This window comes from Bos taurus, chromosome 4, assembly GCF_002263795.3.
Source record: "Bos taurus isolate L1 Dominette 01449 registration number 42190680 breed Hereford chromosome 4, ARS-UCD2.0, whole genome shotgun sequence".
Lineage (NCBI taxonomy): Eukaryota > Metazoa > Chordata > Mammalia > Artiodactyla > Bovidae > Bos > Bos taurus.
The window spans coordinates 6,633,885-6,656,551 of NC_037331.1; the positions used below are offsets into that span (position 1 = coordinate 6,633,885).

Here is a 22,667-nt window from a genome sequence, read left to right on the forward strand (position 1 = left end):
CAACTAACACTGCTACACTGCTATGGCTGAGTGGGTATTTCTGCTGATGGCGTAGACTTGGTGAATATATGATGAAGATATACAAAGTCTTTGGAGGGAGGAGGCCAAAGGCCAGAGAAATTTTTTTTTCTTTACATTTCACAATATAAAGATCTTGAAATATTTATATGTATGGATGGTGGATAAAAATACGACAAAAGCACAAAGGTAGGATTTTGTTGTCTCAAAGTCTAGAAGGAAGAATTATCTGCCAATGACTGCTAACATTAAAGCTTAACTCATTTGTTTTTGAGTGAAGTAGGTAAGATACAAGACATGGGATTTAAATCCTGGATAATAGGTTTGATTAAATGTGCACAGTCCAGCTGATACATACAAATTGGCCAGATACCATCCACCTACATGATCTTGTTTGAAAGCTCCTATGGTTGGATATGTTGGTGCATTAGCTCTTAATTGTTGTAAATGCACAGCAAGATGCAGCTTTCACCCCTGAAGAAGATAACAGATCTCTTATCCAAGTCTTTCTACTCTGCATTTTGAGCTTATCTTTCATATCAGTCGTCTTGTTTGTCTGTAGAAAACTCGTTAATCAAGTAGCTGAGAATTGGAGAAGGCGTTACATCCAGGGAAAAGGAAGTGGGGTGAGGTTGAGTGGACTTCTAAAAAGGAAAAGCCACAACACTGCCTGTGTGCTGTGCTCAATCATATCTGACTTAGCAGGTGGGTACTTTACTGCTGAGCCACCCGGGAAGCCCACAAGACTGACTTTTGCTGGCTTAACCTCCCAAGTTCTGACTGTTTATGACATAACACGTTAGATATATGGGAGCCCTTTGTTAACTGGAAAAAAAAAAAAAACACAACCTCAAAGTTGAGAATTATGGTTTTCTTTTGGCAAAACTACTGAGGACTATAGCTAGAGATACAGCTTCTCGGATGATTCTGAGGGCCTGTTTCAGAGGTAAGGGAGGAGTCAGGACATATAGGAGTTTTGCTTGGAAAAATACATAGTCAAACATCAAAAGATGACTGTTAATCACAAAAATGGACACCTCAAGCTGAAGATTTCAGTGCTTTTCTCTATATGGGAAGATGCAAGGGTCTGAGCTCACTGAAATTATCCCTTAGAATTGCATCTTAGCTCACAGAGCCAGTCTCCTGTTCTCCATCCTGAATTCCACTCAGAGTGCCTGCTCTGAGCGGCTGCCAAGGCTGATGTCTTTATGTCTGCAGCATCCTTTCTTTACTGAAATGGGAGGTGATATTCTTGGCCAAACCTTGGAACACTGAAATATGTTCACAAATGGAAAGATGGAAAGACTGACCATTTGAATCGCTAGTGTTTAAGAATTAATAAGATAAGAGCTACTTAAAGGAATGAATGGAAAGCTAAAATATAGCCCTTGGGTATTTATATCAGCATTCCTTAACTTGCATGTGATTTAGGGCAAGTGATTAGCTTCCCTTGTATCAATAGTTAAAGTTCTGTCAGATCAGTATCCAAAAGTCTACGATATTTGAGGGGACAGGATGAAAACAATAGTGTCTTTGGCTGTAGATATCCATTAGAGTTGAATTTTTCAGTGAGATAGACATTATTCATTTCCACTTAAATCCTTTCTTCTTTTCCCATGAAAATGAAATTCTTTGCTTTAGGATATCAGTGTGCTCTATTAAATATATTCACATATTCACAGGCTCTTTCTACTAGCTGAGGTCGTGTAATATCAGTTTTTATCAATTATAGACACAGCCTCAGATGGCATGGACAGTTATTACCCTGCTTTCCCTTTCTGTCTTCTCATGTCTGGAACAGAAACACATGCCTGAAGGCATTCGGCAGACCTCTTGGGTGCAAGAGGAGGAAATATCTTGGCAGAGCAGGGAGACAGGAAACGCCTAGGACCTTGATGACTTCACTGGTCCTCTGTCTTCACTTGCCAGAACTCATTCCTAACGCGATGACTTTGGCAGCAGGAGATGATTCATCTTTGTATTTAGCCTTCATTAGTCAGACACTTATTTTGTTTTGCTTCGATGTCTGTTTTGTTTTTGCAGGTGGGCTCAGTCCTAAATGATACGTGTGGTTATATAGCAATTACCTTAGTGGATATCAATAGTTAAATCACAACTAAATTATGGAGGACATTTAAGTGACTCTTTATGGGAAACTGCCCTCAGGAGGAAACTCCTTTTCCTGTCACTTTTACAAAGTTATATTGTAACTAACTTTAAACCAAGCACCCCCATGTTCCACTCATCTCTGATTCAATCATATTTTTCAAATCTTTTAATTGCACAATACCTTTCCTAACTTGTCTCTTCTTTCCATAGGTTAAAGAAGTAGTAATGAAGAATCGATAATTAGCAGAGGACCAGATCTCTTCCCTAGCTTCCCCTTCAGTAACCTCCAAACAAAATGTAAGCCCTGACCGTGTGACATCTAGAGAAAGGGCACGAGGAGCTCACAAGTCTGCACACAGGGGATGGCGATGCCTCTGATCGCCTGTCTCAGTGATTAACTGACACTCTTTCTCTGCTTCCTTTTAAAAACGTTCATAGCAGAGTCTTGGGAGGTGGTTTTAAGGGACCTTGGGTCCCCCGTCTCCCCAGATTGCTGGCATTCAGATTAAAAGCACTTTTCTTTCCCTACCATTCATGAGTATGTAATTGCTTTTGTGAGCAGTGAGTAGCGGGACCTGATTGATTTGGTAGCAGATATTGCCACAAAGAGATAGCAACTGCTTTGAGGCTCCCTGATATATTGAGACTAAGTGAGGATACATGATACAAACTTGAGGCTTTTATAAAAAATATTTTGAACCTTGAAACAGTAGTCACTTGTGGGTCATTATATATAAGTTATTTAACCTCTCTGTGCTTAGTTTTCTCATCCATAATATTTGAATATTAATAACTATAATATGAATTTATACTAAAAACTGATTATAAAGGACTTTGCAAAGTACATGGAACAAGAGAGATGCCGACTGCCCAAGAAAAGTCCCCTTTCTTCTTGTCTTTCCCATCACAATTAATTCCTTATAATCTATCACACAAATTGTCTAACAAGCGACTAAGAATCTTTAATAACATGAAAACTCAAGAAAAAAAATTAATCTCAGTAATCTTCAATTTCTGATTGATTATACACGCTATACTCATAAAGCATGTTCATATATAGATGCTTATATTCCACACACATACATGCACACACACACACCTGTTGTTCACACATAATTTTTATTTATAAGGTTGGCAAGGACTCAAGGTAGGACAGAGGCAGCTTTGGCTGTGCTTTCTTTAGAATGTTCCTGAATAGTTTAAAGGGCAACGCTTTGAAAAAATTAAGAAGGTTGCATATTTGGTGGCCACACTGAATAAATCTTTCAGCAGTTTGCTTCTAATACTGGTTTCCTTCAGAATCATGTGTTAACATCAGTGGATGGTAAGCATGTCACAGCTGTCCTTACCAATTCATCCTAGGTTGTATGGCCAAAACTCTCTATGTATCCTCACATAAGCAATCCATTAAATCATTTACCATAATTATTTCATTGCTTTCATACACTTCCAGCTCCACTACAAGGACAAAAAGATGTATTTTACACCATATTTTTCCATTCTCCTTTATCTACTTTTTCTCTGTATTGTGATGGGAATCAGCATTGCTATTCCTATCAATTCAATCACACATTGAATGCAATATATTAACGTATAAGATTTTTCCTATATTAATGAAAAATACTTTGTTCAGTGGCTGATTATGAAATCATTATGATACTAAGACATTGGTTTTATTATGGTTATTTTTAGTAAAGCTTTCTATTACAATAATTGATGGCCTCCATTAGTTATTTTATGGTTCTTCAATGTAATGACATTTTGGAAAATTAATTTTCTCAGGATGATAAATATTTTGACAAAGGTCTCACAAGTAGATGATAAGAGAACTAAGACAAAACCCTTGGCTTCTACTTTCTTAATCTTACAATCTTTAGAATAAACACAGAATTTGGAAATCTACATTTGGAATTCATTTTTTTAGTACCAAAATGCATGAATTTCATTGATTTAGTCAATTCAACATTTAAGGTAATCTTATATATTTAAACTATAGCAAAAAAAGAGGCATTAAGTTGAAAGACTTCTTAACATAAAATATGTTTAAGTGCATGAACTTTAATGCTTTCCTTATTTAAGAAATCAAACCTCCTCTTGTGTTCTATTTATTCAGTAAGTCATGAAAAACAACAGGCATCTGTATCCTTAAAGAAAAGACCTAGAGTGAAACTTAGCAAATATACATCAGAAACAAGATTTCTGTCAAAATACCCTCTGGTGTCAGACATACTCTCACTCTAACTAGGAGAGAATGTGCTACAGACAGGGAACTGCATCAGATGATTTCTCAGAGGATCTGAAACTGCCAATTTACGTAAGAGTCCCAGCAGCCCTTAAATCTTCTAGAAGCACGGGTACAAAAGAACAACACTTATTCCAGCCACAGGCTTTAAACAGTACTATTTCCCTGACAGACTTTTCCAAAATCCTTCCAACAACCAGGGGAAAACTCAGATCTGCCGTGGCATTTGATTGGATGAAATCATTTTATGCATTGTGAGCTGTAAGGATGTATCATAGGGAAAGAGTAGCTCCTACCTGGAGTATTTATTTATGAGGCTGAGAAGGGATGTACGTAAATCACCTGACTCATATCTGATGCTCAAGTTCGCACAGTCACATTTCCAGATGGTGTTGAATTCAAGGGAATGTACGATACTCATTCTACTTTGTGGTAAGTTTGCAATGATTGAAGTCAGACAGTAGAAATGGCCACTCAGTTCTTTCTGGCAAAGACACAGTTATTTAGGATCAATGTGAGCCAAGGGTGGGAATTTCTGCTTGTTTATATTGTAGCTCCAGCTCTAAGATTAGTTTCTGATATATATAGGTTTTCAATAAATATTTGATGAGTAAATGACAACCCCCTTCTTCCTGGAGAAATGCCATTTTTAATACTTCAAATCTCTGTATTTAGTTATTAATATATAAGAAAGCTATGGGCTTGCCAGGTGGCTCAGTGGTAAAGAATCTGCCTGCCAATGCAAGATACCTGGATTTGATCCCTGGGTTAAGAAGATCCCCTGGAGAAGGAAATGGCAACCCACTCCAGTATTCTTGCCTGAGAAATCCCATGGACAGAGGAGCTTGGCAGCTACAGTCCACGGGATCCTGAAAGAGTTGGGCACAACCTAGCAACTAAAAACAAAAACAAAAAAGAAAGCTGTACTTCTGTTCCTTGGCCTGATATTTATCTTACTTGACATCAGGAAACCCACTTTATAGCAGACACGTTCGCTATTTCCAAGGTAAATGAGCCTTTTTATCAGACAAAGTAAAAATATGATTTAAGGGGCTGAAACAATAGCTGGGTGGGTATATTTTCCTTCTGGAGCATATTATCATGAGTGATTTATCCATCAATCACCATTCAAATAATAGATGAAAGAAACAATTCTGAAAGTATATAAAAGGTACAATAAAATGAATCACCACCAAGCTTAAAAGCGTTTTTGAAGACAGAAATTAAAATGAAGTATAGATCCCTCACCAGAAGCAGATAATAATTTAGGGATATGTGCATTCTGTGGTTTTAAGTAACTTAACTTACATATTAGGTATGATGTGATCTGCTTATCACTGTCATTAACATGGAAACAATTTAGCAATGTCAAATGACAGATTTAACTGGTGAACTGAGCATAGGAGGAAAACAGGTTTAAGGTCTAGTGTCTTCTGTCTACGTTATTTGTTATTTAACTTCTCTACATCCCTCACTTTGGTGTTACTATTTGGAAGATGAAACCAAGATTACGAAACGAGAGTGTATAAGACTCCTTTAATCAATTCATTTTCAACCAAGCTAATTTTTTTTTTTTAAGGCAGGGATTTAACCTGACTCTCAATTCTGATAATAAATTCTCTGTTCTATTGTGCTGCACTAAGTAACTCATTTCCACCCTCTCCATTTCCAGAACAAATCCTGTCCTTGATAAGCTCTAAGTACCAGTTCAGCAGACAGAAACTAAAACCCTCCGCAATGACAGACACAGAGCCCAGAGGGGTGGAGGCTCCACAGGCCCAGGGACAGTCCAGTGACTCTAGTAGACTGAGGACCTCTGCCGGTGCCCAGATGTCCTGGTGGACGGCCACACCCTTCACTTTCTCTGGGGAAAGTGGAGGGATGAAACCTGATGCTCACTCCAAAATTAAACACCTTCCTTGTAGTTTCAAACTATCTTTGATGGAGGACAGGTTATCCTTTTCTTTTCTTTTCCTTTCTTTTCTCTTCTTTTATTTTTGCTGTTGTTTTCAATTTTGTCTAGTTTTTATATTCAGTCTATACTGGACTGATAATTTATGAAATACAATAAAAATGAATCACTGTGCATGTTTCTGCAAGTGACATGTTGCAAGTTTGTTAAGAGAGTAAATCTTAGAAGTTCTCATTAGAAGGAAAAAAATTATAGTTACCTGTGGTTATGAATGGTAACTAGATTTACCGTGGTGATTATTTCACAATATATTAAAAAAACTGAATTATTATGTTGTACATCTGAAACTAACATACTGTTATATGAGAATTATACCTCAATTTTTAAAAATTTAAATAAAAAATAAATTTCTAGAATATTATGACCTTTTTTTTTTTTTTTTAACAACTTAAGGACATACATAGAACTGGACAGGAAATAACAGACTGCTTCCAAATTGTGGAAGGAATGCATCAAGGCTGTATATTGTCACCTTGCTTGTTTAACTTACAGAGTACATCATGTGAAATGCCAGGCTGGATGAAGCACAAGTTGGAATCAAGATTGCTGGGAGAAATATTAATAATCTCAGATATGCAGATGACACCACCCTCATGGCAGAATGCGAAGAGGAACAAAAGAGCTTCTTTTGATGAACGTGAAAGAGGAGAGTGAAAAAGATGGATTAGAAATCAACATTCAAAAAGCTAAGATCATGGCATCTGGTCCCATCACTTCATGGCAAATAGATTGGAAAACAATGGAAACAGTGAGAGACTTTATTTCCTTGGGCTCCAAAATCACTGCAGATGGTGACTGCAGCCATGAAATTAAAAGATGCTTGCTCCTTGGAAGAAAAGCTATGACCAACTTAGCATATTAAAAAGCAGAGACATTTGCCAACAAAGGTCCATCTTGTCAAAGCTATGGGTTTTCCAATAGTCATGTATGGATGTGAGAGTTGGACTAGAAAGAAAGCTGAGCACTGAAGAATGGATGCTTTTGAACTGTGGTGTTGGAGAAGACTCTTGAGAGTCCCTTGGACTGCAAGGAGATCAAGCTAGTCAATCCTCAAGGAAATCATCCCTGAATATCATTGGAAGGACTAATGCTGAAGCTGAAGCTCCAATACTTTGGCCATTTGATGTGAAGAACTGACTCATTTGGAAAAACCCTGATGCTGGGAAAAATTGAAGGCAGGAATAAAAGGGGACGACAGAGGATGAGATGGTTGGATGGCATCACCGACTAGATGGACATGAGTTTGAGCAAGCTCTGGGAGTTGGTGATGGACAGGGAGGCCTGGTGTGCTGCAGTTCATGGGGTCGCAAAAAGTCAAAGCGACTAAGCGACTGAACTGAACTGAAGGACATACATACAAACTAATTCCCTAGTTTTATGACTTCTTTAGACAAAAATAAACTTACTTTTTTGTAAATATAATTTAGTGAAATATGATATAGAGAAATAAAAGAATTACAAAAAGTACACATCTTATTTCCTGAAAATATGTTTCTAACTAATCACTAGCTCTCTATCACTGTTCAATAGTAGCTAAATAAAAATTACAAATTTGATTTCCCATATTAATGCATACACATGAAGTCATAATGAACATTAAAATATCAATATTTAAAGATTTTTAATGGACCAATGAAGTTACTTCTTTTTTGTTAACAGATTGACAACTATTAACACAGGTAATGATCCCTTAAATTGTTTGTCTTAACAAATTTTGATATAGAAACTAGTCTTTCAGAAGTATGTTGATAAGAATATTAAAATAAATAAAATTTAAACAATTTCTGCAGGCTAAGACTTTTGCTTTTAGGTTTTATCCAAATGAAAAATGGGATACTTTAAACGTAAACAAAGATATTTCCAAAATTTATTTTTAAAACATTATTAGCTAGTTCAAGGACATTATCATGCAAATTACAGTTAAATTTGAATGATTTTTCAACAAAAGAAATGGATTCTGTGTCACTGAAAGATCATTTAAATTTATCTGTAATTTTTAATTTATAAATTATTCTTAAAGCTATAGTTTCCTTGCAGTGGATCTTCTTTTGATGGAAAATAATTTTCAAAACATTTCATCCAATTCGTAAAGTGTCTATTGAGAATTTCCAATAGATATGCAACATTAAGGTCATCATTTAGTTGATTTAAAATTGTTTAGTTATCAGATAATATCTAGAAATTCTGTTCTTAAAGGGTTTTAATTTTGTTCTTTGATTGTATCTACATTGACAAGTCTATGTAAATCCTTCCTGGCATGGATACATTCAGATGATTAAAAATGTCAAAGATGGGTCTTCCCTGCCAGTCCAGTAGTTAAGACTCTGTGTTATAATGCAGGGGGCGCAGATTTGATCCCTGGTCATGGGACTAACAGCCTACATGCCATGAAGGGTGGCTAAATAAATTGGGGCTGGGGGAACCCAAATCACACAATACTACAAGTCTTGCTGACATATATAAGGTTACATTTGTTTCTTATCTTAGAGGAATGAGGAATGCTGATGTCTATTCTGTAGTTTTCCCAAAGATAACTATTATGCCTCTCCATTCATAATAACTGATTCATAATTAGTTTCTATATCATCAGATGCTGATAAGAATAATCTAAAATTCAAGACACTAGATGTTATGCCATTCACAGTTCTTACCAAAGCACTATGTGCATTTCAGCTCAGCTCGCTTTGTGGTGGGGAGGCAAGACTTTATCTATGAATGGACTACTACGTTGGCTTGCATTTTGATGGGGAGGCAAGACTTCATCTATGAATGGACTACTACATTGGCTTGCATTTTGACACCAGCTGCAATCATCCAGTGTGTTTTTTGCTAATATATCCAAATCATTTGAATATATGTGCAATCCATTTCCCTTCAAACCTTCAAACTGCAGGTGATGACCTTGTAATCATTTATTGTTTTACATCATTCTCTGTCAAAATCAAAGATAAAAAAATAAATAAGCATTGCCATTATTCCATCACCATGTTCAAGTAGAATATGCACAAAAAGCACGACCGTGTGGGCAGTGTTTATGCTGCACTGAACCTGCACACCCTGCTGGCTTTTCCCTGCATCGCTGATGTGATCTCTCACTAATGTTTTGGCAACTGTACATGATTAGCAGCCATGCAAGAGATTAAAAAAATTCCTATGTGGAAGACCCTTTTAAGCACCAATGTTTAGATGGGAAATATTGAACAGCAGATCTGTTAACTCTTAAATATAACTTCTTTCTTTCAACTAAATCTGTAACTTGAAGTTCTTTTTTTATGCTGTCCTTGTAAACCCTGCTTACATATGATGTTTCACTGCTTCCTTAGACAGTGTATCTCCAAAAATAACACATGCTGGTTTTAGCACTTGACCCTCAATTATGGCTTCAAAACAAAACTCAAGTCATGATGAATCATACGGCTAAATAAAACTATAAAACGACAGTAAAAAAAAACGTGACCTAACTGCATTACAAATGACTTAATAACTAGACTGAAGGGTCTGGGCAAAGAGGAATCAACCTAAATAACTTTGCAAATCAGGATTTCGACTTAGATACTTTGAGTCTAAAGACAAAAAGAACTATATACAAATACTATAGATAGCAAATTTATTTCTTAAAAGGGCTTAGGTTAGTAATTCTGAAACTATGTGCATGCAAGGATTGAACAAATAAGAAAATACATTGGAAAGATGAGAGTAAGGTTTCTTACTGAGAGAAAGAAGTTGTGAGTAGGCAGGAGAGAAAGCAGCTCTAATTAACTTCCCCAAGGACAAAGGACTGTGTGTAGCTGGCAAGAGAATTAAAGTCAACAAAGGTGTGTGTGTGAGAGAGTGTGTGGGGGTGGGGTGGGGTGTGTGTGTGTGTGTGTAAGTAGAGTGGGGATGCTACAAATGTACGCTGACAGTAATTGACACCATTCTACCTAGATTCAGCTTATTCTGTAACAGAAATAGGAGCAACCATAGAAAATATGAGAATAAGAAAATATAATAAATAGTACTTATGGTATTAGTATACCATCAATCGGACCCATCTGGTTGTATATCTCTGATCAAGGTACAAACTTCATTGCTACTCATCCATATTAATGGGTGCCCCACATTATTTACTTCCTTTCATGGCTTTCCCATGTTTTTTTAAAATTGAAATAGAGGTTAAAACAAATGACTGAGGACTGAAGAGACTGCAAATTCAACTAAAAAATGTGTTCTCAGATTGAAGAACTATTCAATATTTTATCTTTCCATCACATGGAAGTTTCCCTTTTGTTTGATCCATTCTCAGGTTGGGGCTATTCCTGTGTGTGCCAAAAAAAAGAACATTATTAAGGGGTAAAACATGATGTCTGTACCACTGTAGTATCCCAACCTCTGAATTTAACTCTGTATATTTTTACTAAAAAATTGGGCACAAACTGCAATAATCTCCCTTTGTAGCTAAATTAGGTTGATCTGTAATTTGTTATTTTCAAGTCCTATGACATCTTTCTGAGGATAGAGAGAAGCAGAGGTGATGGCACATTTGATTTTACTAAGTATTCTTGAAAAAGCAGTGTTGCCAAACTTGAAGTCTATGCAGCATATTCAAATTTTAGAAACATAAACAAAAGTAAGAATTGGAAAAAAGGAGGCAAACCTGATATTAACACGATGCTTTATAAATATTATGTGATGGTTAGTATTATGTGTCAACATAAAATTTGACTGGTCTAAAGGATGCCTATGTAGCTGGTGAAATATTGTTTCTCAGCATGTCTGCGAATCTCCAGAAGAGATTAGCATTTAAACTGGTGAACTGAGTAAAAAAGATTCCCCTCACCTTTGTGAATGGGCATCATCCAACCACTGGGAGGGGTGAAGAGAACAGAAAAACAAAGAAAAGGCACATTTATTCCCTCTATTGGAGCTGAAACATCTATCTTCCCCTGCCCTTGGATATCAGCACTCCTGGTTCTTAGAATTTTTAACTCAGACTAGGGTGTACATCATCAGCCTCCCAATTTTCAGAGGTCTTCAGATTCAGACTGGATTACCAGCTTTCCTTGTTCCCAACCTGCAGAAGGCAGACTGTGGGACTTCTCAGACTCCAAACATGTGCTTCAATTCCAACAAGAAATCTCTTACACCTACCTATTGACATATTGATCAATCATTCAGTTTGAACTCTCTGCAGTTGCTTCTGCTTATTTAGAGAACTATGACTAATACGGGCTTCCCTGGTGGCTCAGATGGTAAAGAATCTGCCTGCAGTGCAGGGACCTGGGTTTGATTCCTGGGTCAGGAAGATCCCCTAAAGAAGGGTATGGCAACCCACTCTAGGATTCTTGCCTGGAGAATTCCATGGATAGAGAAGACTGGCGGATTACAGTCCAAGGGGTTGCAAAGAGTCGGAAACAACTGAGCTACTGACACACAGGTGCATGTATGTGCTTGGTTACTCAGGCACATCTGACTCTTTGTGACCCCATGGACTGTAGCTTGCCAGGCTCCTCTGTCCATGGAATTTTCCAGGCAAGAATCCTGGAGTGGGTTGCCATTTCCTACTCCAGGGCGTCATCCCAACCCAGGGATCCAACCTGAGTCTCCTGTGTCTCCTGCATTGGCAGGCATATTCTTTATCAATGCACCAGCTAGAAAGCCTGACTAATACATATAGAAAACTCATAAAATGTATAAAAGATCATTAAATATTAGTAGTAGTATTAGTTATTTGGTTGTCTCTAACTACCTGTGACCCCATGGACTATAGCCCACCAGGCTCCTCTGTCCATGGAATTCTCCGGGCAAGAATACTGGAGTGAGTAGTCATTCCCTTTTTGATATCATTAAAATTAGTAATACTGCTTTGCTGGTAGTCCAGATACAGCCATTCTGGAAAAAAAAAATGTATTTCCATAGGCCAGTAACAGATAATTTAAGAGAAAAATTTGGAAAGACATTTGATGTAGCAACCAAAAGCTTTAGTGGCTAGAAATAAATCTAAATATTATGTGAATTATTCTATAGAAATATTTCAGTAGTTTGTTTAAACACATTAAAATAGATGTCAATAAAAGAAATATATAAAATATTCACAAATAAGAAAATTCAATGCCATGAAGTAGTTCTTTCCAAATTTGTATCTAAAGTAAATGCAACTCTAGTATAAATTACAACAGGTTTCTCCATGAAAGACCATGGATGATTCTAAAACATTAGAAAAGAGCAAAGGGTAAAGAAAGATTTGAAGAAATGTTACTGAACCCAGGTTTGGCTGCTTGTTGCTCATAAACCAACAATTTGAGAGGCAAGTGTGAATAGAAAGGAAAGGTGCCTTAATCAGGAAAGTTGGCAATCTGAGGAAAAGATAGACTTGTGTCCTGAGACCAACTCTGAAGATTCTACTCAGCAATGACAGTTTACAGGGTCTAAAAAGGGGGAGAATCTCAGTGAATCATCAAGGCAAGAGAGTGGGTTCTGAATCATCCTCCATTGAGTACAGACTGGGTGCTAATATCTTCAGATATTATCTTGCCCATGTGATCTGCCTGCAGAATTGCTTAAGAGGCTGGGAGGATAGAATCAGTCATTTTTTAAAACAGCTTAATTTTTCATTCTTACCTCTTTTTATCTAGGAAAAGAATCCAGCAGATTAGACAAGGCATGGAGTGCATTCAGGTGGGCATAAGTCAGGAGTTAGTTTCAATTGCCTTGTGATTCATTTCTATAATTGGATTCTTTTAAAGTTAGAGGTGAAGAAATGCACCAACAGGAAAGGGGCAAAAGAGCTGCTTTCAGAAGGAGAGGAAGATTAAGGGCATGGAGGAGGAGGTGGAGAAGGAGAAAGACAACAACAACAATTGCCTGAGGGGATCTTGCTCTACCCAATGTAAAGATGTATTACAAGGCCACAGAAATCAAGCAGGGTGGAATCGGTGCTGGAATAGGCAAAAAAGCCATGGTACCAGTGACAGACCTATGAAGTAAGCACATGTGAGCTGTGACAGAAGAGATGCTGTAGTCACCAATGTGGGTGTGACTCATAAATTCTTTGATATTTCTCTCTTCAGAAACTAAAACCTAATTCCCCTTCATTTGAATGTGTGTTAGACTAGGTAACTTTCCTCCTAGAAGCCATGTTCATACCACATCTAAAATAGGTCACAAAGGGCTTGCTGTTACCACATATTCTCTCTCAGGTCACTCTCCCAGGAGAGTCCAGTGGCTGTGTTCTAAATCACTCAAGCATCCCTTTGGAGAAGCCCCCATGGTAAGGAACTGCCAGCAGTCACCTGTCAAAGCTTGAGGTGACTGCAGTTACAGCCACATTGTAACCGTGACCCCACGAGAGACACCAAGACAAAACCACCCAGGTTATCTGCTCTTCAATTCCTGATACAGATAAACTTTGAGCAAAATGTTTGTTCTTCTAAGCCACTAAGCTTTGGGTTAATTGTTGTGTCACAGTGGACAATACCACATGAAAAGAAACAGAGTTGTCAACAAATGTTCTCACAATTTCACATCATGGGAAAACATCAAGTTAATATTGGATAAAGACTTCAATAGAAACAGTAAAACTTTTAGTTTAAAATATAAGAAAACACTGGTAAACTTAGATTTAATGTTAATAAGAGACAATATTTAATAACATAAACTTAGGTTTAATGTTAATAAGAGACTATTTAATAACGTAAAAGGAGATAGAAAGATCTGAGTACATTAAAATTTAAAAGCATTTAATAAAGGACAGCACAGAAGGAAGAAAATATGTAAGTGATAGACGAGAAGATGTTTTCAATTTCACTTAAATATATAAACAACTTTGACAGAAAAGAAAAAAAACGGGCAACTCAATAGGAAAAAGAACTGATTCAGTAATCAGTCTTTTGATTGAAAAGATCTCAATTGTCAAATGAGTATGTGAAAATTACTCATGAAAAATCAAGGAATTATAAACTAAAAATAAAACTTGGTAACAATTCATACCCACCAGTTTAACAAATAGGTTAAAATCTCAAGGAGTATTGTTACTTAAGATATGGAACAAAAGCGATATCTGAATCTTTCAGGTGTAGGCTAACAGATACAGCTGCTGGACGCAGCACTCCATCAGTTTAGTTCAGTTCAGTCGCTCAGTCGTGTCCGACTCTTTGCAACCCCATGAATCGCAGCACGCCAGGCCTCCCTGTCCATCACCAACTCCCGGAGTTCACTCAGACTCACGTCCATCGAGTCAGTGATGCCATCCAGCCATCTCATCCTCTGTCATCCCCTTCTCCTCCTGCCCCCAATCCCTCCCAGCATCAGAGTCTTTTCCAATGAGTCAACTCTTCGCATGAGGTGGCCAAAGTATGGGAGTTTCAGCTTCAGCATCATTCCCTCCAAAGAAATCCCAGGGCTGATCTCCTTCAGAATGGACTGGTTGGATCTCTTTGCAGTCCAAGGGACTCTCAAGTGTCTTCTCCAACACCACAGTTCAAAAGCATCAATTCTTCAGCGCTCAGCCTTCTTCACAGTCCAACTCTCACATCCATACATGACCACTGGAAAAACCATAGCCTTGACTAGACGGGCCTTTGTTGGCAAAGTAATGTCTCTGCTTTTGAATATGCTATCTAGGTTGGTCATAACTTTTCTTCCAAGGAGTAAGCGTCTTTTAATTTCATGGATGCAATCATCATCTGCAGTGATTTTGGAGCCCCAAAAAATAAAGTCTGACACTGTTTCCACTGTTTCCCCATCTACTTCCCATGAAGTGATGGGACCAGATGCCATGAGCTTCATTTTCTGAATGTTGAGCTTTAAGCTAACTTTTCACTCTCCTCTTTCACTTTCATCAAGAGGCTTTTGAGTTCCTCTTCACTTTCTGCCATAAGGGTGGGGTCATCTGCATATCTGAGGTTATTGATATTTCTCCTGGCAATCTTGATTCCAGCTTGTGCTTCTTCCAGTCCAGCGCTTCTCATGATGTACTCTGCATATAAGTTAAATAAGCAGGTGACAATATACAGCCTTGACGTACTACTTTTCCTCTTTGGAACCAGTCAATTGTTCCATGTCCAGTTCTAACTGTTGCTTCCTGACCTGCATACAGATTTCTCAAGAGGCAGATCAGGTGGTCTGGTATTCCCATCTCTTTCAGAATTTTCCACAGTTTATTGTGATCCACACAGTCAAAGGCTTTGGCATAGTCAATAAAGCAGAAATAGATGTTTTTCTGGAACTCTCTTGCTTTTTCGATTCACTGTCCTTGTAAAGCTGAAGATGTCTTGTCCACCCTGTTGAGTGGTCTTTGCAAATTCCTCTTGCTCACGCCTATGTCTTAAAGCTCTTTGACTCCTTTCTTCCTTTCAGACCCCCAAATCTGACCACTTTTCATAATCCTAACTTCCAGCAGCCCAATTCATATCACCATCATCTTTGGTCTAAATTATTAAAATATCCTCTTAACTAGACTCCTGTTTCAGGTTTTTTCACTCCCTCCTCTGTCATTCCCTATATTCTTACCACAGCAGCCACCCTACTAAAATGTGTCAGATCATGTCACTTTTCTGCTCAAATACCTGTACTGAAATCTTCGTAACTTAGAGAGTAAATGTCTTTTCACAAACTGCCTCCGGTTTAACTCGGGTTCTACTCCTGGCCCCTTCTTGCCCTTTTACTAGAACACTCCACTTAGCTTCTGCCCTGAGCTTTTTTCGGAATGTTGGGAGTGGGCTTCCCTGGAAGTACATCCCCCAGCCCCTCTCCCCCTCCACACCTGCCCCCGCCCACAACCATGGGTCATTCTTTTGTCTGCTTTGGTTATTGGTTCTAATGTCAGCTTGATGGGACCCTCTCTAATTACCGTATGCTAATTACTCTCCCCAATTCTGCTTCCCTGTTCTGTAGTCTTGTGCTAATCCTCTTCCTGTTGCATCTTTCTTCTTATTATTACAACCGTCAGAGATCAAATTGCCAACATCCGCTGGATCATGGAAAAAGCAAGAGAGTTCCAGAAAAACATCTATTTCTGCTTTATTGACTATGCCAAAGCCTTTGACTGTGTGGATCACAATAAACTGTGGAAAATTCTGAAAGAGATGGGAATACCAGATCACCTGATCAGCCTCTTGAGAAATCTGTATGCAGGTCAGGAAGCAACAGTTAGAACTGGACATGGAACAACAGACTGGTTCCAAAGAGGAAAAGGAGTACGGCAGGGCTGTATATTGTCACCTGCTTATTTAACTTATATGCAGAGTACATCATGAGAAGCGCTTGACTGGAAGAAACACAAGCTGGAATCAAGATTGCCGGGAGAAATATCAATAACCTCAGATAAGCAGAAGACACCACCCTGATGGCAGAAAGTGAAGAGGAACTCAAAAGCCTCTTGATGAAAGTGAAAGAGGAGAGTGAAAAAGTTGGCTTAAAGCTCAACATTCCGAAAATGAAGACCATGGCATCTGGTCCCATCACTTCATGGGAAATAGATGGGGAAACAGTGGAAACAGTGTCAGACTTTATTTTTTGGGGCTCCGAAATCACTGCAGACGGTGACTGCATCCATGAAATTAAAAGATGCTTACTCCTTGGAAGAGAAGTTATGACCAACCTACATAGCATATTCAAAAGCAGAGACATTACTTTGCCAACAAAGGCCCATCTAGTCAAGGCTATAGTTTTTCCTGTGATCATGGATGGATGTGAGAGTTGGACTGTGAAGAAGGCTGAGCTGCTGAAGAACTGATGCTTTTGAACTGTGGTGTTGGAGAAGACTCTTGAGAGTCCCTTGGACTGCAAGGAGATCCAACCAGTCCATTCTGAAGGAGATCAGCCCTGGGATTTCTTTGGAAGGAATGATGCTGAAGCTGAAACTCCAGTACTTTGGCCACCTCATGTGAAGAGTTGACTCATTGGAAAAGACTCTGATGCTGGGAGGGATTGGGGGCAGGAGGAGAAGGGGATGACAGAGGATGAGATGGCTGGATGGCATCACTGACTCGATGGACGTGAGTCTGAGTGAACTCCGGGAGTTGGTGATGGACAGGGAGGCCTGGCGTGCTGCGATTCATGGGGTCGCAAAGAGTCGGACACGACTGTGTGTCTGAACTAATAAACTCTGTTTGAGTCAGTCACCGGGATTGCTTCCAAGCGTTTGATCACCTCTTTCTTCTAGGTGAGTGGCTGGAGTTCACCGCTGCCTCCTGAGCCAGGGTAGGTACCTTTCCTGAGGTCTGAGGCCATGAACACATGAGGGACATGTGTTCATTCTGTGCGGAAGCTTGATGTGGTTTTTGTCACATTCTCTTTGTCCTCCTCCTGTGGTGCCTGGAGTGTTCCCAGAGTGTGCTACTTTGGTCATCCTGGGTCCCCAAATGAGAAAGATGACAAATTGGAGAGAGATTCCAGCTGCCTGTAAAGAACATGTAACATAATCAAGAAATAATATTTTTAAGCCTCTAAGATTTGAGGATTATCAATATTTACCACAGTAGCATAATCAGGACTATCCTGGCAAACATAATATTTTGTGTTTTTTTTTCTTATTATATGTACTATTTGTCTTTCTCACAAGAATATAAGCACCATAAGAGAAGAGATTTTTGTATGTTTTCTTTACTGCTCTTTTTATATATTTTGTTTACTGCTCTAACTTCAGTGCTTAAACAATGCCTGTAATGAAAACAATTTTTACAATTAAACAGTTGAGTGAAAATTGAACAAATGTCTTATGGCATATAAGTTTTATAAGTTTATATTCTAAAGAAACTCTTGCACAGATACATACAAGAACTGAGAATAACTGAAAAATCTGCCATTTGTAGAATGGATAAGTCTTTTGTGTTATTTTTTGACAATAGAATAACAAAACAGCAAAATGTTTTATGTTAAGAAAAAAAATGAAAAAGAATGAACTACCTTTTTCAACAACATGGTGGGATCTCAAGAACCCAATATTCAGTGGCAAAAAACCAACTCAAAATATATAAGGTATACTACTATTTATTTAAATTAAAAAGTTAGAAAATGAAATGATACAACTTTAAAGATAAACACATATGGAATAAAACCATATTCAAAATCCATTTTATTAGAAACACCAATTTCAGGATATTGGCCCCTCTTGGGAGAATGGAGAGAGGTAGGTGGTATTGGGGTAGGGGAGACTTGTGGGAGACATTCGGTAATAGGATCTCTTTCTTATACTGGATGTGGGTACATGCTTATTTGTGTTCTATCTTATTCCTCTCTGGAACTTACAAATACTTTTATACATTTCTTTTATGTACAGAACATTACAACACACATTTACTCACATGCACATGTAAGCAAGCTAAAAAAAAAAGAAGAAAAGAGTCCTGTTGAGTTATTTTTAGGAAAGGAGCAGCACTGGGGCAGAGGGTAGAACATGGGGTTTCAAACTGTGCTTTTCAGCTGTGGGCACTTCTTCCTGGTACTATCTCTTCATCAATTATAACACCTGAGCTTGCCTTCCACCTGAGGTTCTGGTGAGAATAAATCAGATAACAACCCAGACTGCTGGCTTTGGGTTATCTCTTCCATGCCAGTCATGGGGCAGGCATTTAACATAATTCACCCAAGAATCTTCTCAAGCTACATCAAGGTCATGTGAACATCTCATTTGAATAAGGATATCCTGATCATAAAAGTTAAGACATTACTTTGAAGTCACTCATTTGGTAAGTGGAGTGGTAGGAATTAAGACTTAAGCTCTACCTATTAACAAAGTTAGAATTTGTGTTATTCTGACCAGTGCTTCCCACAGCCAAGGGGAAAGCATTCTATAAGATTTGATGTATTTGATGCAATTATAGGAAATTTATTTCTTAATATTTATCTCTTCTCAGCCATCTTATGTGTTGGTGAGATTTAAAGTCAGCATGCACCTAGTTTTAAAACCTCATTGCTGTGAAAACAGGGTGGTTCTATGAGGTGTTGCCTACAATTTTGACCATGATGGTGTTTTCTACTGAGTGAGTTGCCCAACGTACACCACAGAGGAAGGTAATCTTGTCCTTGGCATTGTGAAAAGCTGAACTTGCCACCTTAAATGTCTCTTTGGTCACCAGATTATTTTGAACTGAAAACAATCAAGTGCCAGATGACTCAAATAGAAACTTTGACCTTCCTCATAACTGCCTCGGAGAAGGTGATGGCACACCACTCCAGTAGTCTTGCCTGGAAAATCCCATGGATGGAGGAGCTTGGTAAGCTGTAGTCCATGCGGTCGCGAAGAGTCAGATACGACTCAGCGACTTCACTTTCACTTTTCACTTTCATGCATTGGAGAAGGAAATGGCAACCCACTCCAGTGTTCTTGCCTGGAGAATCCCAGGGACGGGGGAGCCTGGTGGTCTGCAGTCTATGGGTTCGCACAGAGTTGGACATGACTGAAGTGACTTAGCAGCAGCAGCAGGAACACAATCGCCTAAAATAATGTGAATAGAAAACTTGCTCCAGGAAATGAGCTATCCCATGGGTAGCTATAGTTTGAGCTAGGTATGTAGACAGGGAGGATTCCTAGCAAAATTCGTGTGTTAAAATTCTTCTTGGTATCCCTCTGTCTCTGCCTGGTCAGCACACCTTTTTTTTCCCCCCAACCAAACATCTGCTTTTCTATCTCCATATGAATTGCTTTCCTCCCCTTTGAAGTCTCAAATCATTACCCCTACCATCCTCCTTTATCTTCAGGTGAAGATGGTATTTAAGGTGAGGACTTTGGCTTTTTTGGTGAGTTACTGAGTTTTCCCATGATGCCATTCAACTTTGGTTTGATTGTCTCCTGTTAATCTGTCAAATGGCTTTCCAGCTGGCGCAAAGGTAAAGAATCCATCTGCAATGCAGGAGACCTCAGTTTGTCCCTGGATCAGGAAGATCTCCTGGAGAATGAAATGGCAACCCTCCCCAATATTCTTTCCTGGGAAATTCCATGGACAGAGAAGCCTAGTGGTTCACCGTTCTTGGGAGTCGCAAAGAGTGGGACACAACTGAATGATCACACACACAATCTGTCAAGTGTCTGGGGCAGAGGAAAATTTCTTCCTGACAGCACCATCATAGCTTAATTGTGTTATTGCTTTTTTTAGATCAAACATTCCATAAATGTCATCACTTACCCAGAGAACTACATAACAATCTCATCCTCCCTACTGCTTCCTCATCGCACAGGCAGGACCACTCTTATTTCACAATTCAGTGCCAGATTCTGTTGTAACTAGGCTCTCAACGAGTTAGAATTTATGATTTCCTGGAGCTTTTGCACCAGTGGAAGGGGATGTAAATAAATAAGTGAATAAATAGGACATTTTTAGGCTGTTGTATATGCCTTCAGGAAAATACAACAGCGAGCAGCATGGTGCTATTGACAAAGAAGGAGGCGAAGCGGGTACTTTAGATTGTGGTTGAACAGAAGCTTTCCAAGGAGATGTCATTGTATCTGAGATCTAACATACCAAGGGAAAGACAGCTCCTCAGCATGAGACCCAGGGGTCATAATGTATCCAGATGAGGGCTCAGTAAATATGAAGCCCAAAAGCCAGATGGAGAGGTGCATGGATGAATAACTGATGATGGCGACTGTGGCTTAAGCTTGTGGGCAGAGTGGTAGAGATGAGGGCAGAGTGCTGGGAAGTGGCCAGAGCCACTGGGGTGTTTTCTGAAGGGCCTGGACTAACCGCTGGGCATATAACCCCTAAGGGAATACGAATGCCCTAGACTGCACGCTAGCTTCTTACATTTTATTGTCAGCCTTTCTGTGAGTTATGCACTTATATCTCAGAGGGTGATCCCAGATAGCTTTCTTCATCCAGCTTCATTCTTTCTTTTAAAATCTGGCTTTCTGCACTAAATGGGCAGGTTCATGCACCCACAAAGGCTTGTGTTCTGAGCCAACTCACTCATTATCACCGTCAGGCTCTCCTTGCTGTCTGACTCTGGGAGGGTCAAAATCCTGCTCTCCTCTGGGAAAATTTTAGCAGCTCATACATAATACCATGGAACTCAAATCTAAGCCCCAAATACCAACCTTCGGCCAAATGTTGAGGTCTCATTTTCTAACCTTTGGGCTTCCCTGGTGGCTCAGACAAAAGATGTGGGAGACCTGGGTTCAATCCTTGGGTCAGGAAGCTCCCCTGGAGAAGGGAAGGGCGACCCACTCCAGTTTTCTTCTCTAGAGAATCCCATCAACAGAGGAGCCTGGTGGGCTATAGTCCATGCGGTCACAAAGAGTCAGACATGACTGAATGATGAACACTTTCACTGTCTAACCTTTGTATTGATTTGTAATAAATTCCTTTATATTGATTCATAATATAATTGATTAGTAATAGAATTCTATTTGTAATAAAATTCTCTGGGTCCGACTCACATGCATTCCCTGTCTCCATTTCTACAGAGAAGAAAACTGAGACTTACCAATGGAATGGTCTAATACATGGACAAGGCTGTCCCCTGCATCAGCAGTGAACTCCGGTGAACTCTGACTAAACAAAATTATGGCTCTCTTGGACAATCTGTGCCCCAGGGATCCCTGAGCAAAGAATGCCAAGTTCAACCTCTTCTCTTCATATCTCAGCTCCTCTCCATGATCACAAGCTTTTGGAAAATTATGCACTTGTTAAATAAAGCCCACTTATGATACGCTTTCAATAAAGTGAATAGATATCTCTGCAGTTTTATATTCCTTTAGGAGTTAATTACAATGACTACCCAAGGATTACAGCAGAAACTGCTTTTCTCATCATTTTTCCTCCCATGGGTGACACCGAGCCAGGAGCAGTATTATTTCTCCTGACACTGGGAGAGGGATTTCTGCTTCCCTGCTGTAGAAAAATGGGGCGCAGGTGGGGAAATCTGGGGAACAGAACTGAAGCCATAATCCTCCTGCAGCGTCACTCTGCCTGCTGTGGACACAAAGAGCTCTTGACCACAGAAGCCCTCTCCGAGTGTCAGCCTGATGATTGTGCTTGCTCTACCATGGGAGGTCCTTTAAGAGATGTCTTGACACTTGGGGGCCCTGGTTTCTCGTGCATTAAGGTAACTGGTCCCAGAAGCAAGTTTCCTCCAAGACATCTGATGAGAATCAGTCCAGCTGTCCGCACTCCAAGCTCCAGTCTCTTGTCTGGGCTTCTTTTTTTTTTTTGCTTCTTTTGATTTTTTATTTTAATTTTTTTTAACACCAAAAACATTTGAAATTGGGGTATAGCCACTCAGCAATGTTGTGGTAGTTTCAGGTTAACAGGAAAGGGACTCAGCCATACATATACATGTATCCCTTCTCCCTCAAAACCTCTCCCATTGTTCAGGTTTACGAAGAGGGGTTTGGGTTGCTTTGCAAAG

General features: G+C 39.1%; 1 long non-coding RNA gene across 1 annotated transcript; it reads left to right on the forward strand.

Annotated features, from left to right (window-relative positions):
- Positions 1-4,677: 4,677 nt before the first annotated feature.
- LOC132345177 (uncharacterized) lies at positions 4,678-21,951 on the forward strand. The gene is made up of 3 exons (XR_009494369.1): positions 4,678-4,801; positions 17,485-17,522; positions 21,724-21,951. It is a non-coding gene; the product is annotated as an uncharacterized lncRNA (long non-coding RNA).
- The last annotated feature ends 716 nt before the right edge of the window (positions 21,952-22,667 follow it).